This window comes from Crassostrea angulata, chromosome 7 (genome assembly GCF_025612915.1).
Source record: "Crassostrea angulata isolate pt1a10 chromosome 7, ASM2561291v2, whole genome shotgun sequence".
Taxonomy (NCBI): Eukaryota; Metazoa; Mollusca; class Bivalvia; order Ostreida; family Ostreidae; genus Magallana; species Magallana angulata.
Window position 1 is genome coordinate 32,477,000 of NC_069117.1, and position 18,347 is coordinate 32,495,346.

The following is an 18,347-nucleotide window of genomic DNA, read 5'->3' on the forward strand; positions in this document are numbered from 1 at the left end:
ACTTTCAGCGACGGTCGTACAACATCCATAAAGGGAGACCCCTCTTAAAGTCAATGGTGGTAATTACAACAACAGGGTATTTTGTATCTATATTGGGCCCCTATTTCGCTGATAGAAGCAACAATGATGCATCCATCCTCAGACACATTATCAACAGCAACGCTGAAAGTATCCGCTCCTGGCTTAGTGAAGATGATATATTCATCGTGGACAGGGGCTTAAGAGATGTCCTGCCTTTGTTGGCTGATCTAGGGATACAGGCCGAAATGCCAAAAGTTTTGGAGGCTAGACAAAAAACAGATGTCAACTGATGCAATTTTGAGTCGGCTAGTGACTAAGGCATGTATCAGTAATAATGTTTTTTAAGCGCAATTAACACAATTGTGAAATATTATACCATAGACAAATTGTTTTACCACTGGTACTCAGTCTCTAAAATTAAAGCACACCAATTTAGCAAAGTCTATGTAAATATAAATGACTTATAATTAATGATGTTTATTTTTTGTCTGGTGCTGTGGGTTGTTGAGTCATCAAATGCTCGTATCAAGAGATGGAGATATCTAGACCGTATTTTTTGCCAACCAAACAGATTCCGAATTTAAGAGGTTGTATTAGGATCGTAGGTGCAGTGTCCAACAAATTCTTACCTCCATTGAGCTCCTGAACCAGCAAAGATGAGATTGATGCAGAGGCTGCTAAAATGCCTCATCTGTCCAAGCAAGTAAAAAATCAAATGCACATATTTGTCTTCTTGAAAATAATGAAGGTTTTGTTTAAATATCAACTTGTTTCGTATAATAAAACTTGTTTACCTACACTTATGCAATGCATAATATTTATATTAATGGATGCTGAAAATTTTATGAAACAGTTTGAAATGTTGTTGAAATGGATTCTAAATCAGGTAAATTACTTGAAGACGTTTGTCGATGAGAGCGAACTGCAGAGAAAAACTGCTATATGGAAATCGGCCACCGAAGTAGATTTGGATTTGTTTCCTAGACTTGCCGATGAGGAAGTCGGGAATTTTACCTGCGGAACATACCAACTGAGGTTATCCTCTAGTTATATGCAGGAGCATTTGGATGGTTAGAGTGACATATCAAATATTAAAGCATTTTTCTGTACTTCCATTCATTTTTCTGGCTTATCTTCGGAATTTTAAGAGTTAAAATAGTTTTCAGTTCATTTTATTTTGAAGAGCCCCGGAAAATATTGCCAAACCCATCATGATGTGGAGGATAAAAGGAAATATCAGGACGGATACCAGGAAACTGAAACACCCACCCTGCGCTTTGCCCACGATATTGCGAAGAATGATATGGCTGATGCACATTACAAAGTCAAACTTCGCCAACAGTATCAGACCAATATGGGTGCATTTGCAGAGAAAGATAAGGAGAAAGAGAAAGCAAATGGAAAAGAGTCTGCGACTGAACATGTTTTAAAAGAGGAAAAAAATATAGTTGTGTACCTTGAAATGTAGGAAATAAACGATTAAAATAATAAAAAGGAGCCAGAATAATTGGGTTTGGGTCTATGACCACATATCCAGACATCACAAGGGAGATGCACCGACGCCAAGAAGACCCAAACTTACTACACTCCTAAATGTGTGAATAGCACTGATTGAACTGGTCTGCATACTAACAACACTACGAAATCCATCAACGACAAAAGCCATCCTAACAGCCATTCCGAATAACACAGCTCAAATAAAAAGATATTTCCACGCCCCATTTCAACTTTCGAACCGGCTTCCCAAACGTTAAAAAACCCCACAACCTCCCCCCCCCCCCCCAAAAAAAAAAACCCCCAAAAAACCCCCAGAAAAACAAACAAACAAAAACCCACAGAAAACAACCATACTTTGGCTGAAATATTTTAAACGGAGAACAAAAATGCTTTGAAAAAAACAACTAATAACATTTGTTATAAAAGATATTCGATGCCTCGAAAAAACAATAAGCCATAGATGCTTTGGACTTCTGGAGTTCAACAACATAATGTTACAGTCGAAAATGTAAATGTGACGATATTGTTGTGGTACACACGATGTGGTTCTTTAAGAGAAATGCAAACCAAGCACCCAAAAAGCGCACGTGGGAGACAGCATGGCTTTCACGTGGAGGAAGTTCACCGTCTAGACTGGATGAAATTTAAGTTGATAGTGAAAAGTAATCGCTTCTCTCTTCTAACGAGAATTGGAGAGCGATAGTAATTCGTTATAGTGAAGATTTCACAAGAATTCAGAGCAATAATGAATGTACCATTGAAAGATGCTTTGATAATAAGTTGTGAAAAATATCATATTATCATATATGTTTGCAGAAACAGCTTTTTTGTTACGAGCTGTACATTTAGAGAAGATAAATGAATTGTGGTAGTTATATATTTTCGTTACAATTGTTGTATTTAAAAATGAATTTATATATTGAAAAATCTTACCTTTTAGTTACAAAATAATACAGACACCCATACATCTATTGAATTCCTTTATTGATTGGTGGGTGAAGATGATGCCTTAACTATCAACAACACCAGAGGAAATCAACCTCCAAGATCAGTGGACACAGACCCTTGCTCACGAGAGATTCCTGCTGTGTGACGACAGAGATGAAGCTGGAAACCGAATTTATTTGTTCGCCACTGATGCCAATCTTCAGAGACTGTATGTATCCTCGACTGTATAGCGATGGGACCTTTTATTCCTGTACATCTCTATTCACCCAGCTGTACACTTTGCACGCAGATGTGGAAGGAACAATTTTCCCTCTTGTGTTTTCCTTGCTCCATAACAAGACTTAAGCAACTTACCGCCGTCTGTTTTCACTATTCAGGACCGCAGTCAGCGAACGACAGTCTGCGCTCACGCCTGAAACTTGGATGATTGACTTTGAGGTAGCAGCCAGTAATGCAGTAAGAAGGATTTTTCCAAATACGACAATTCGAGGGTGTTTTTTCCACTACACACAGTGTATCTGGAGGAAAGTTCAAAACTGCGGTTTGACCACAGAATTTCGAGAAAACGAGGAGTTCCACCGACTAGTTAGAAGAGCAGCCGTCCTTCCTCTGGTTCCCTGTCACCGTGTGGAAGATGTGTGGTTCCAGGCCTTGGAGGATAGTGATGACCAGACCGCTCCTGTGATGCGATTCAAGGACTATGTGACAGAAACCTGGGTTGAAGGACACCTTGAAATGTGCAACCACTTCGACCATGACGGCCAAAGAACAACAAATGCAGTTAAGGGATGGCACAACACGTTCAACAGAATATGTAGACGGACCCATCCAAACATCTTTGTCTTTATAGAGTTAATTCAAAAGGAAGAGGCTGCGAATGAGGCAAAGATCATCCAGTTGACAGCAGGTGGAATTGTCCGTCCTAAAAAAGGAAGTATCGTCAGTTGGATTCCCGTCTTCAGAGTCTCAAGAACAGGCTTCGTCAAGGTGAAATGAACTTGGTGGCTTCCGTGGATTCTGCATCTCATCTCGTTCATTTCTTAAAATTCGTGTAAAAATTCTTGAATGAAATAGTGATATCAATTATCATGAATATATTATTATTTTGTAAACGCAGTTTTTAAAATCACATGTGTTTGAGATATAACTATGTAGAGAATAGTTTTCCTGACATTAATACAATATTATTTAGATTTTTTTTATGTGAACCTGTCTATTGGTGTGACACCTTAAATTGATGAAAACGCAGCCACTTTAGTTTAACTAATACCTGAGAATCTGGATAGAATGACCCAGGAGTCTTTCACAAAGACGATCCCCAAAGACATGAACAACAACACGCCACGTTGTTCTGGGTAAGGTTTTATCTTATACATGTATGTACGTACATATTAACTGGTTATTGAAATCCATTAATACTTTTTACACATTTCTGTATGAATGGATTTATAAGGTTCTGCTTTAAGGTAGACTACTTCAGGAGTTCATTTTCCAATCAATACTTTAATAAAAAAAATTGTGGTTATTGTTTCTTTCCTTGTAATTTGTGCCTTGCTGGTCCTTTGAATAGAAAGTCGATACATAAGATAACATTATTATTTTTTATCTTAAACGAAAGAATATGGAAATCCTGAAGACGGATTGGTAAGGATTCTCTCTCTCTCTCTCTCCTCTCTCTCTCTCTCTCTCTCTCTCTCTCTCTCAGAAGAGAATTTATTGTAATGCTACAAAGTCAACTTAAAATATACTGTATTATGTATGTTTGCATTCTTTCTTTTTAACTTCATAGAAGAGTCAGGGACGAGTTTTGGAGTTTCTGAAGAGGCATGGAAGAAATATTAAAGTAAGAAAATACTCTTGACATTTATTAAATAATTTTTTTAAAAGTACCATATGTAATAATATATTCTTTAGCAACATTGTGAAAATATGACCATGGTTTATAAGTTTTAATTTTAAAAAATGGATTTTTGTTTATCAGGAATCTGAAAATTACACTAAAAAAGAAATAGATTTTTGGAGAAAAACGGTTGGATGCCGGAGAATACGTAGAAAAAGACGTCTACGAGGACGACGACGGCCATTTATACCAAGGAAACTCCTTCTGTTTAAAGTCGAGAAATTTAAGGTACATACAAAGACTAGCTGATGTACAATCAACCTTAATCGTTCATTTATTAACAAACGTACGATCCCGCAGAAGTTGACAAACGTAATTTTGAAATTGTCAATTGGCTGAAATAATCAGATTAGTGTGATGATCTTGGTTCTTTTTTTCTTTAAGAATGAAAATGACGGAAGATTGGGATTCAGGAAAAGCACAAAGAAATTCCGCGCTCCTGTTCCAAAGTCTACACACAGTACAATAGAGGTAAGTAATAACAACCATTCACAAGAAAATTGAGGTATACTGGGGAATCATCATTGTTCCGGGGGGGGGGGGGGGGGGGGTGCATGTTCGTGGTTTTCGCGAGTAGCCCTTTCCCACGAATTTTAATTTTCACGAACGTACGTGTACATACACGTACAAGCACACTACCAACAAAATTACGTCCCCTAAAACCTGGAAAATATTAGCTTCCCACCAACGTAGACCCCTACGAATAAACATGATTCCACAGTAGTCATTGACAGTCAACCTACTTATAATCATCAAACGAAGGATATTTCATGTACTCACTTGCAGCGTTTTGTAATTGGTATAATTATTCTAGAAATGGTGGTCCACAAGTAGTTTGATTTTTGCTTCTTTATTTTAAGAATGAAGGCGATGGAAGACCAGGAGTCCGGAAAAGCACAAAGACATTCCACACACCTGTTCCGAATCGTACACACAGTGCAGCAGTAGAAGACGAAGGGGTAAGATAAATACATTAACGTGAAATTAAAGGTATTCAAAGTTTATTTTCAGTCAATAAAACTTCAGTCAGTCCTGATCTCATAATTTTGCATGAACTGACAAATGATATTTACCGATGGTACTGATGAATTTTTTTTTATATATATATGTACTTGTAGTCTGAAAAATTTAATAGACAATGGAAAATTAAGGGTCAGGAAAAGCACGAAGACACTCCGCACGCCTGATCCCAAGTCTACACGCTGTACTCTAGCAGAGTACTTGAAAGTCGGTACATGTTATATTCTTACCATTCACAACAAAGACACAAAAAATGATGTCAATAAAATAAAAGATATCTTACTTTGATGCCTTCAAAAATCACTGAATATTTAAACATGATAACCACCTGTTATATTTTGAATTACAAAAGCTTGAATAATCCCAAATCAAGACTTGAATTACTAAGACTAATTAAAATATTTAGCCTGAAAGACTTTTTCCGTGAAAATAATCCAAATCTGAAAAAGTATACCTGGAGAAGGAAAACCCCAGTAAAACAAGCAGGCTGGACTTTTTTATAATTTCAGATACATTACAAAATATGTCTCCAATGATTAAAATAGAAAATAGCTATATGTCAGACCATTCCCCAGTTGTTTTATGTATAAAAAAGAATGAATTCTTAAAAGGTAAAGGAATATGGAAATTTAATAACTCCATATTAACTGATAAAGAATATATCAAAATAGTAAAAAAATAGTTATATATATTAAAAAACAATTCTCCTGTTTTGTGAACGATAAAGACAATATATCCTCTGTAACGGATGATAACATTCAGTTCACTATAAGCGACCAATTGTTTTTAGATACCCTGCTCATGGAAATAAGAGGAAAAACTATCTCGTACTCAGCTTATATTTTAAAAAAAACTCTAGAAAGAGAAGATATGCTTAAAAAAGAAATTTTAAATCTAGAACAGAATTTGACTCGGGATTCTAGTCAACAACTTGAGGAAAAACACAATGAATTGGAAGAAATTAGGAATATTAGATTAAAAGGTCAATATATACGATCAAAAGCAAATTGGATAGACCAGAGAGAAAAACCAACGAAATATTTTGCTAATTTAGAATCAAGAAACTATATTAATAAACATATTAATAAACAAATATTGGTAATTGAGGAGGATGGATCAATAATAAGAAATCAACAAGAAATTCTAAGTGAAACAAAGAAATTCTATGAGAACCTTTATACAAGAAAGGACATAATAGAAACAGAAAATATACATGAAAGACTTTAATATACCTAAACTAAATCAAGAGGAATCAGAAAATATCGAAGGTCCTATTACAAACACAGAAGTTTTCAATTTTTTGAAAAACATGAAAAATGATAAAAGTTCAGGACCTGACGGTTACACTAGTGAATTTTTCAAATTATTTGGATCAATATTGGATCTTTTATTACGAGAGCAATTAATAACTCAAACGAATTACTGCATTTTACAGAACCAATTAAGTTAGGAATCATAACTTGCTTGCCGAAAGCTGGAAAACAAAAACAGTTCCTAAAAAATTGGCGCCCAATAAGTTTTCTAAATGTTGTTTACAAAATAGCATCAGGGTGCATTGCTAATAGGATTAACTCACTATTAGACAAATTAATGAATAAAGACCAAACTGGTTTTATCAAAGGAAGGTTTATTGGAGAAAATATAAGACTCATATATGATTTACTGAATTATACTGAATTACATAGAATATCAGGTTTATTAATGCTTATTGACTTCGAAAAAGCATTTGATACTATATCTTGGAAATTTATTTTTGAAACAATGGATTTTTTTAAAAATTTGGACCATCTATAAAAAACTGGATAAAAACCTTTTACAAAGGCACCAAATCATGTGTTTTGCAAAATGGATTCACTTCTGACGATATCTATCTTCAAAGGGGCTGTAGACAAGGTGACCCTATTTCTCCATATCTTTTTTTATTATGCGCGGAGATCTTAGGAATTTTAATTAGAAATAATAGGGATATTATAGGAATTGTTATAAATGGAATAGAATATAAGCTTTCTCAATATGCTGACGACACCTCTCTTATTAGTCCCCTACCGGTTTCACCGGAGGGGACTATAGCTTTCCTCTGCGTCCGTCAGTCCGTCCGTCTGTCTGTCCGTCCGTCCGTCTGTCTGTCCCACTTCAGTTTTCCACGCTTTTTTTCTACATGCGTTTGAGGAATAACATGAAATTTGCTGAACAGCTTCAAAATATCAAACTACAGATCAAGTTTACATTTTTGTAGCGTCTGGTTGACATTTTTTCGAGAAAATTAATTTTTTATATTCCAATTTTTTAATGTTCGGGTTCGGTGTGTATTGAATAAACGAGGAAAGTATATAGTCAGTAATAATATTGTGCATCACTTGGACCATTCCTTTTATTGTTTCTAACAAACAAATAAGTTCTATAAAATAGTTTTAAGCATTGTGTTGTTAATTTAATCGACAGGGTTTTTTGTATAATTACAATCGGGTTCGTTACCGGGTTGGTCTGTTGATTCGGGTACAGAAAACGGTAAGAATGATATTCTGCATAACAGTGCATTGTTTTCACAAATTTCTACAAACCGGTAGGGGACGTGTATTGCTTATGTAATACTCTCAGAATGCTTGTTTTTGATGGTTCGCCTCAGTCTATGGATGGTATTTTAAGAGTTTTAGATTATTTTGCAAACCATTCAGGACTTAAAAATTAATTACACAAAAACTAAAATGGTTTGGATTGGGAGTAAAAAATTTTCAAGAGATGTATTTCACCATACAAGATGGAAACTAATTGGAATAACTCAACCTTTGATTTATAAGGAGTAAGATTTTCTGTAACTCTAGATGAAATGTCTAGCCTTAATTATGAGCGTAAACTGTATGAAATTAAAAGGATTTTAAACCAATGGAAATTTAGAAAACTAACCCCAATTGGTGAAATCTCAGTAATAAAAACATTGATTCTGCCCAAATTAATTCATCTGGTGCTCTCTTTACCTAACCCAGACTCTGATTTTACAAAAACTTTAAATAATTTTATGGGGAAGCAATATTCACAAAGTAAAAAGAAACACTATTATACAGGAATATGGATATGGTGGTTTAAAAATGATAGATTTTACAGATTTTAGCTCTGCTCTAAAGTCTAGTTAGATAAGAAGAATGATTTTCTCAGACACAAAATGGATAAATCTCTTAGAGGCAGAATTACAAACAAAAATTAAAAAACTATGGGTTAAAGGTATGAACTTTACATCTAATTTATGTAAAAATACAAAAAATATTTTTTGGAAAGAAGTTTTTAACAGCTGGATTTTAATCGTAAAAGCAACTAGACAAGAAGTTATGAATGTTCCATTTGAAAACATCTGGCTCAACCCAAAAATGAAAGTTAAAAACAGTTCTTTTTTTCTAAAACAGTATTTTAATGCTGGTTTTATACATATACAAGATCTTTTTGATAATGAGGGTGTTTTTCTTAGTCTAGAAACAATAGAAAACCAAAATATAAAAACAAATTTTATTGAATATGAAAACCTAAAGAGAGCAATATTTGAAAGATTAGATAAATACAATATCAATGAAATTAAATACAAGTATACCCAGTCACATAAATATCTTCTTCACCAATAAAAAAGGTTGCAAAGACATGTATAACAAACTTATTAAGGAGAAAAGAGAGCCAACAATATATTTGTGAGCCAATGCTCACTAGTGATACCCCCGCTCTGATGTGAATATGCAAAATATGCAGAGTCGACATTTAACAGAAAGCTGGCATCGGATTGGTACAAAAATATATCCCACAATATGGCATGCCTAAACAAATAGTGTCTTAAAATTTCAAGCATCTGCGATAAATAGCTGCTGAGAAATCTTTGAGGGAAAATTTGTTTGAAAATTTTGGCTAAAATAAAAAAAGTACTCATTTAACAGGAAATTGACGTTGGATTGGTACAAATCCAACGATTAGGCAGGCCTATACAAATGCTGTGTAAAAATTTCAAGCATCTGCGATAAATAGTTGCTGAGAAATCTTTGACGGAAATTTGTTTGAAAATTTCGGCTAAAAATAAACAAAGTATTCATTTAACAGGAAGTTGACGTCCGATTGGAACAAAAATACATCCCACGATATGGCATGCCTATAGAAATACTGTGTAAAAATTTCAAGCATCTATGATAAACAGTTGCTGAGAAATCTTTGACGAAAATTTGTTTGAAAATTTTGGTTAAAAAATAAGCAAACTCGTCATTTTACAGGAAGTATTTTACACAAATACTGTGTAAAAATTTCAAGCATCTGCGATAAATAATTGCTGAGAAATCTTTGACGAAAATTTGTTTGAACATTTTGGTTAAAAAATAAGCAAAGTCGTCATTTTACAGGAAGTTGACGTCCGATTGGTACAAAAATATATCCCATGATATGGCATGCCTTAACAAACACTGTGTAAAAATTTCAAGCATCTGCGATAAACAGTTGCTGAGATAAATGCGACAGAAATTTTTGTTACGGACGGACAGACAGACAGACGGAAAGATAGACAGACACACACGGGTAAAACAGTCTACCCCCTCTCCTTCGGAGCGGGGGTATAATTATATCTGTAAATAAATGGCTAGAAAGGGGCTTTATTTTTAACAACAAAGACTGGAACAAAATATTTGAACTTCCATTTAAAACTACTAAAGAGTCAAAACTACAATGGCTACAATTTCAAATTTTACACAGAATAATACCAACAAATGATTTTCTTCACAAGATTAAGGTTAAAGAATCCCCAGTCTGCTCCTTTTGTAAAAGAGTTAATGAGAATATTGAACACTTATTTGTAGATTGCTATTGTGTAAAAGAACTTTTGGAACTATGCGAGGAGTGGTTGTTAAGGAAATTGGAAATGCAAGTAACATTTGACAAAAACTCAATTTTATTTGGAAAATATAAAGAGAGAAATTTGTATAAAGTACATAATCTTTTAATTCTAATAATAAAACAATACATATTTGCAAGTAGATATAAAGATGTTCCAAAGCTGAATTTTGGTGCACTCGAAAATATAATGAAAAACAGAATATCCGTTGAGAAATAGATTTTGCTTAAAAATTTTAGATTCTCAGTTTGAAAGGTACTGGCAAAAAATATGTTACTTATTTTATGGTATACTAACAATATTTATCAGATTCAATAGGTTATATAATGTACTATCCAACCCCCCCCCCTCCAACTCGCACACAAACACTTTTCTTTCATCTTATTCTCACTAACTTCCTTTTTCAAGTAGTATACAGGTACATTTGTAAAGAGTTATATGCATAATATATAGGCCTACATTATGTTCTTTTTCTTTAAGAGACAAGCTATTACATTGTGAGATATGTGTACTTGTATCCTTTGTATCTTTTTCTGCTGGCTTTGTCTTTGTCAATAAATCTTGTTTAAAAAAATATTTTGAAAACACAAAAACCAACATGCATAGTACAAATATAGAAAATAACTTTAATCAAATGTAAAACTATCATAAATTTCATATTCACAAAAAAACCCTGATGCCATGTGTGTACATACGTTGACTTAGTATTAACATCCATCATTTTTTCAGGTCCAAAGCACAAAAACAGAGCAATCAACTCCCAGCTTTCGATGCAGAGTCAAAAACTTCTTTGGATTCCGATGAATCATTATCATTTTGTTTTATTTCTTGCCATATTAAAATATAAGCTATTTGAATACAATAATGTGTGACAATTAAAAGAATTTAATTAAAAAAACAAGTTTGTTGCTTATATATATATATATATATATATATATATATATATATATATATATATACACACACACACACACATACACCTCTATATCCTCGGAGGTCAATGAGTCGTTACCTTAAGAATGTCGGTCACTTTAATCACTTAATTAAAATTGTGACACTAAATTATTTATAACACAACTAAAGTATTTCTATTTCTTCGTAAAACTTTACACTGTTTTCATTGTTTTTTCATTTAATAAAAAAATAAGTGGGCAGTGCAAGCACCAATGAAGCGGAGACGGCCATTTTGAAACCTGGTCCTAGAGTCATGACGTCAGATATAAACAAAAATATAAGGCCAAAGCAATCTAAACATTTGTTTATAATGGACAATACTAACAACAATGAATTGCACATTATAGAAAATTATGAAAATTAGATTTAACAATATTTAATACTCTATTTAATTATAACAAATTGAATAATCTAAATATACAGTAAAACAATAAATCTATAAAAATAGTGGAAGAAATTGGTAAACAGTTCATACATGTAAATCCATCTTTTGGATTGATATGTTCTATTTATAAAGCATAACTGACAACAGATTTAACAATGCGATATTGGATAGTTGTATTAAAACAATATGATCACTCTTCTGTATATTGAGGACAGAAGAAGGAGTCATTCCTCCTAACAAATCCTATAGGTGAGCAGTAAATTAAATGGACCCAGTGGTTGCATCTGTCACACTGTGCCCATTTGGTAAACACTAAAGAAACACAATTTCTGATCTGTTCTGGTTGCCATCTGTGACAAATGCAACAAAGCTTTGACGGATCTATGTTCTCAGTGTCACTGTCTGAATCACTGACGGCATCATCGGAAATCAGATTTATAGCCAATGGTCCTGGTTGTTAAGTCTCGTCAACAAAAACAGTTTTCTTCTTAGGTTCGGCTCTCTTCACACTAGTTCACTTTCTTTTACCATGTGACCCTTTCTGATTTCTTTCATGCTCCACCATTTTTTCAATAACTCCATCAGAAATTTCCTTCCCTGCCACTATCATCTCTCAATGTTTTCTTCTCCTTGCTTACTGACTCACTCTTTATTTCCTTCAATTGTTTCTCTTTCTTCACTAATTCCATTACAAAACCTCCGTTATCTTCCTCATTGTCTGAATTTTCCGCATCATCTTGTGCATTCCTTTCACTTGGTGTTGTGTTTGTAATAGGGTTGATTTGTTTGAACACCTCTGCTGGAGCCAGATATTCCATTCTTATCGCTTCAGGATTCAAAGGGTAGATACCTGATTTCCTGAATCCAGACTGATTATTTTCTGGAGAAAGTGCTCTAGTGTATGCCTTGCCAGCAACGTCACATACATTGTATCTGGTAATGGTAGCAGAGGACTCCCTCATCAATTTGTAGCACAGGTTGTTGTATATTTTCTCCAAGGGATCATAGCAAGAGACATCCATGGGCTGCAAGATGTGACTGGTATGTGCAGGTAAAATAAAGATAATAATGTCCTGCTCTTTTGTGCATTGTAAATGTTGCAATTTCTTCAAAATTTCAAATGTTTTAATAACCTTTATTTACAATTTGTCTATTGCATTTGTATATGATTTTATGTAATTAATTCCGCATGGGCAATTTTTCTATTTTTGGGTCCGGTAAAACATTATGTAAATTCCGCCCAGCATCTCTGTGCACGTGGTTTGACGAGAACGATAAACGAATTGTAACGCTTAGTGACTTGGCCAGGAGAACAAGGTATTTACAATTATGTACTTATGCCTACTTAAACGTTAACGCCCTTGATCTTGTTTATATACATATATTTAATGTAGACATAACGATTACTCTGTATTTAGAGCATTTACGTACAAGTATTGCTAGGGTGGATTTATACATGGCGCCATTTAGAACCATGCGTAGTGAAACGTTACTTTGATGATTGGCCCCTTAGTATTTTATATCAATATTTCAATACTGTATTTTGACATAATAGTTTTCATTTACTACCTTAATTGCTACTAAAGGAATTTTTTGTTGCATCCTTAGAAATTTGTGTCATTGGTAACTTAAAGTTATTCCCCTTTGTACGGTAAGTAAGGTAAAGCGCCAGGTTTGTTTACATGTTTCGGTGAAATATCTACATAATATTTTCTTTGCTACCAGAAATAATTTTGATTATTTACCGACATTGATTAGTGAATATAATTAATGTATGGTTGTTATGTAATTACTAATAAATGCTGTGTTGTTTACAGTTCTTACGTTGAATAACCAACATTGAATAAAATTCTTCATCAGTATTAAAGACTTGATTCGATTCGATGACCAAGCCAGCTACATCCATTCTATCAGATGAACAGAAACATGGGAACGATGTCCATCTAAAAGAAAAAGAACCTTTTGATTGTCACTTCGTGGTACAAACTTCAAGAAATCGTTTTCTAAATATTCGCGGAATATAACACCATTTCAACAACCAGTTTCACTCACAGTCCCATTGGTTCCTGGAGATGCCCCATCTAATAACTCTGGTCTCATCCACTTCCCTGGGGAAAAAAAATGGTGGTATGGCAACCCCACTGGCACTTCCTCCTCCAAGAATGGTAATAGTTTTTCCCCGACCAGATGTGACAGCCTGTGGGCAGTATGTTGAATCACTCACAACTGAAGGGGGTTTGTGATCAATCGATATGCCCTTTTCATCTATGTTGTAAATCAGATGAGGCTTGTCATGCATGTCATGTGTTGAGAAGGTTTTTTTTCAAGATTCTTTAAGTATCCAGCAACTGTTTCTTCTGATGCTATCTTCGCTCGGGCATGTAAAGCCCCTTTGGCTTTAACACTTTAAGTTCTGGCCATCTTTTGAGGAACCCCCTCATCCATTTCATGGTAAATGGTTTATCCGTAATTCTCTTCCCAAGGTGTACAGCATGCTCAGATGCAATATTAACACACTCCTGTCGAGTGTAACCATACCCTTAAGCTGCCATCGTCTTAAAATGTTGAACTACGTTTGTCTCTTCAAAACATTCCAGCACTTGACTCTTTCCAAAAACTGCTGTCTCAGGATCCACTTTTTGAAGAATTCTATCTCTCAGATGGGTATCTGGCACTTGAAAATTTTTTGATGCCTATTTCACTGATATTTGATGTTTTTCACCATTCTATAAGCATTTGTTAGAGCTGATAGGGTATATAGTATGTATTTTTTTTTAACGGGGGATTAACCTTAACAATAACACAAAAACAAAATAAAAATGCTGTAAGGAACTATAATTCTCATAACTAAAAATTATCTTTGTTTGGCCTTAAACATTCCAATCAGATCACATGACTTTCATTGACTGGATGTCAACAAAGGAGACAACCCCTGTTATATTCTTAAATTTTGGGTTTAGACGTGTATTTGACCATTTTCATTTCTGACTCTATTTGGTAATAAGTGATCTTAGCAAATAGATGAAGATAAAAATTGAAATAAAAAATATTACCTGTTTTGGCGAATAAAAAAAATATTACCTGTTTAGATCGCATTATCGGCTGCTGTATAGTAAAAAGTGACGTCACATATCGAGGTAGTTTTTTTCTCCCGAAATGCGCAGCCTCAAACCAAATCTCGCGAGATACGCGAAGGAAACAAAAGAGACACGTCACTAGGACCGTAACGAATTTAGGACCGCCGACGATATATATATATGTCATTTGTTTGATATATAAATTAAATATTAGAAGAAATTAACATACACACACACACACACACACACATATATATATATTTATATATATATATATATATATATATATATATATATATATATATATATATATATATATATATATATATATATATTTATATTCTTTTGGTGAATCATGTGGGATATGATAAAGGTAGCGACACTGCAGAAAAATACATAGCCAGTATAAGCAGGTTATGAATTCTTTTTCTGCAACGATCGCTACCTTCAGAAATTGTTACCAGATGTAGCATGGATCATCGAAGAAAGCATTTCATCATTTATATTTACATCTTTCTTTAAACAAATTAATGAATTAATTGTAAAAAGTAGCAAAAGTAATTAAATTATTAGTATTGTACATCACTAAGATAGATAAAAGAAATAGTAGAACCGTCTTATATGGGAATTGAAATCTGACATCATCATGCTTTTTGTGCAGTCCGTAATTTTTCTTACGTTGCTGGAGGTTCTGTAACATTAAAAAAAAACAGGTTAAAACTAGATCGTGTAGAGTTCAGTCCTGTCCGTTTCTCCAGAGCTATGAATTACAATCAATATCTGTAAGAAATAGAGGTAATGATACTTAAAGGATTTACATGTAAATATTTTTCCATTTCATGTGAAGAAGATTGCAGGTTACTTGGTACAGAAAGAACAGTTTCTAAACTAAGCGAGGATTTTACCGACTCAGAATGGATGATTGTATGAAAAGATTCATGTGCTTTGTGTACTAGATGTGAGCAAAGTCGAGGTGTGTGAAATTTCAAAACAACAGTTTAAAGTAAGTGCGTCATTAAAAATTTCATTATTGGAAATTTTTGACCCATTATTAGAAACCGAAAATGAAAAATTTTAGTACTGTAAACCAACCTTTTTTCGAGAAATTTTCGCGAGGTTCGCAAAACGAGTCTGGATAAGGTTTGGTCGCGAACATTAGTCGTCGCGAACCAGCTTATCAGAAATAAAGTCGTCACAAATATAAAAATTGGTTTACAGTACATTGTTCATTGTACTTTGTGAATATTTCACCAAAGGGGAAATACTAGTAAGCCTTATCAATCCGAGCCCTTACTCACAGACACATGGCGTCATATATTTTATTTCCCAATAATCAAAGATTCTCTGTTTAAAACCTTACATTACATTATTATGTAGACGCTGTCATATTGGATATACTTAAAACTGTCACATTAGCCTGACTTTGCGCCTAAAACTCAATAATAAAATCATCTTAGACCCTCTCCGTCCTGCGGTCCTTCAGTTAACTGCCAAGTTAACTACAGCACACAATGCATTAGCAAATGCTTATTTCCTACTTCTTCACGAAAGCGACAAATAGCGAAGAATGGTTGAAGAACTGTAGCTCTCCAGTCCGAAAAATTCGAATGTGCAACCGTAGAGCTACAGTTCCTTACATGTCAAAAAGTTGCAATAATTTACGACTGTGGAGTCAGAGCATTATCTAGAGATGAAATATTGTGTTATTATAACTTATTCGTGTTATGAATATGTATTTGTTATTCTTTCTCGATCAATCAGCTGATCAGCGATATTTTTGAATGTTGATACGACCCCTGTACCTCACTCATGTTTGTTGTTTATAGATTTACAGGGTTGAATTTGTTATTTATGGATGAAATCCGTGTTATTTATTGTTGATATATATTGTTCTTTTACGTTAAAATGTGTAACTTACATTCACATAATCAGACGTTTTTATCTAGAACAATTTAAAAAACATGTGTTGTATTTACTGCAATTGTTGCACCGGAAGTTATGTTTAATGTATTCATTTGACCTTAGGCCACTCTTTATTTTCGTATGGAGGGCTACTTAAATTATCTTTGATGTATAACGTGTATTCATTAAAAATGGAAATTTTTTTATTATGTATTAATGTTATTAATATGAATAATCCAGATTGTATTTATTGTTTTATAATGATCATCGGTGATTATCTGGTGAGGCTCTGATGGTTTCTATCTGGGCACGTTCGTTGTCCCGTTGGATCTAAGATTCTATATATACCGAGGGGCTCTCACTTTCACAGCCGATTAGAGCAGACATATTTTTGTTTGAGCCATGTTAGTATTAATTAATAAGTTAATTCCTAAATTAATCAGTTTTTTCGATTTTTATAATCAAATAATTCATTTTTTAGTGATAGAAATTTTTCAGAGTTTTAAAGTAAAGATTTAGTATTATACATTAATCTATACTACTATATTAAATAATAGACTCGAATTTTTGGGCTTTAATACCGAGTCTTTTGTTTTATATATTTAAAACATCATTGGAACTTAAAGATTACAAATTTGTTTTTGGGTTTTTTTTAAATTAAGTTTCGCCAATTAATAATAAATTCCTTTAAAAATCGACAACAACATACTGCTAGATCCCAGTGTACCCCCCCCCCCCCCCCCTTGTGATTATAACTGCAACATGAACGCCTTAAACGCCTTAATCATTTTTTGACATCTTTGGGCATAAAGGAAAAGTTCCTCAAGCCCATTTTAAAATTTCAGAAAAATCCAATTAATGAACATGGGTTACACCTTTTTGCGGAGTCAAACATCATATCCCTGCCAAAACAGTTCTTTTGATTACCCCTAGCCCTGCCAACACTGAGAAGCCAAAGAGATAGACAATTTGCCTTAAAGAGTACCACTTCACAAAACCTAGCTGCAGGACTGTAGCTCCCGGTCTGAAAAAATTCGGATGGACGACCTGGGAGCTACAGTGCCTCCCATAGTAAAAAACTGCAATTTACGGCGCACAAAAAAATGCGCTAGTTTTGGACTGATTAATCTCATTTACGAACACATTCTGTACAAATATTTGATCCCAAAAAATTCCTCGGACATTTTACTACAGATATCGTCACTTCACTTACATCTGATAGTCTTTTAAACACCATCACCAGCCTTGTAAATTGAAGTGGTGCAAGTTTGTTTACATTTAAAAATGGCGACTCTCGATCTCGACGTAAATTAACATACTTCATTTTCCGAGGTCGGTTATCATGTTAAGAGAAAATCTGAGACAAGTTAAGTGACGATGTCAGTAGTAAATTTGCTGAAGAATTTAATAGTGCTAATTATTTTTACAGAATTTGTGTGAAAATAAGGTTAATCAGTCCAAAACTAGCGCATTTTTTTGTGCGCCGTAAATTGCAGTTTTTAACTATGGGAGGCACTGTAGCTCCCAGGTCGTCCATCCGAATTTTTTCAGACCGGGAGCTACAGTCCTGCAGCTACACAAAACCTCACTGCCGCATTGCCAGTGCTTCCAGATGGTCTTCGAACACCAGCTGTCATCATCCCAATAAAATGCGTCATCATCCCTGTTACCTCCACATCACTAACAGAATCTGCAGAACAACCATAAGACACTCTTTTTGAAAGAGCTGGGACACTCTTGGCCCAAGGGTGCATGCTCTTAATCCACCAGCAGACGCCAGTTGGACCAGGA

At 34.2% G+C, this 18,347-nt stretch overlaps 1 pseudogene; it reads left to right on the top strand.

Annotated features, from left to right (window-relative positions):
* The first annotated feature begins 2,686 nt into the window (after window positions 1-2,686).
* LOC128191301 (uncharacterized) lies at window positions 2,687-5,553 on the top strand (annotated as a pseudogene).
* The last annotated feature ends 12,794 nt before the right edge of the window (window positions 5,554-18,347 follow it).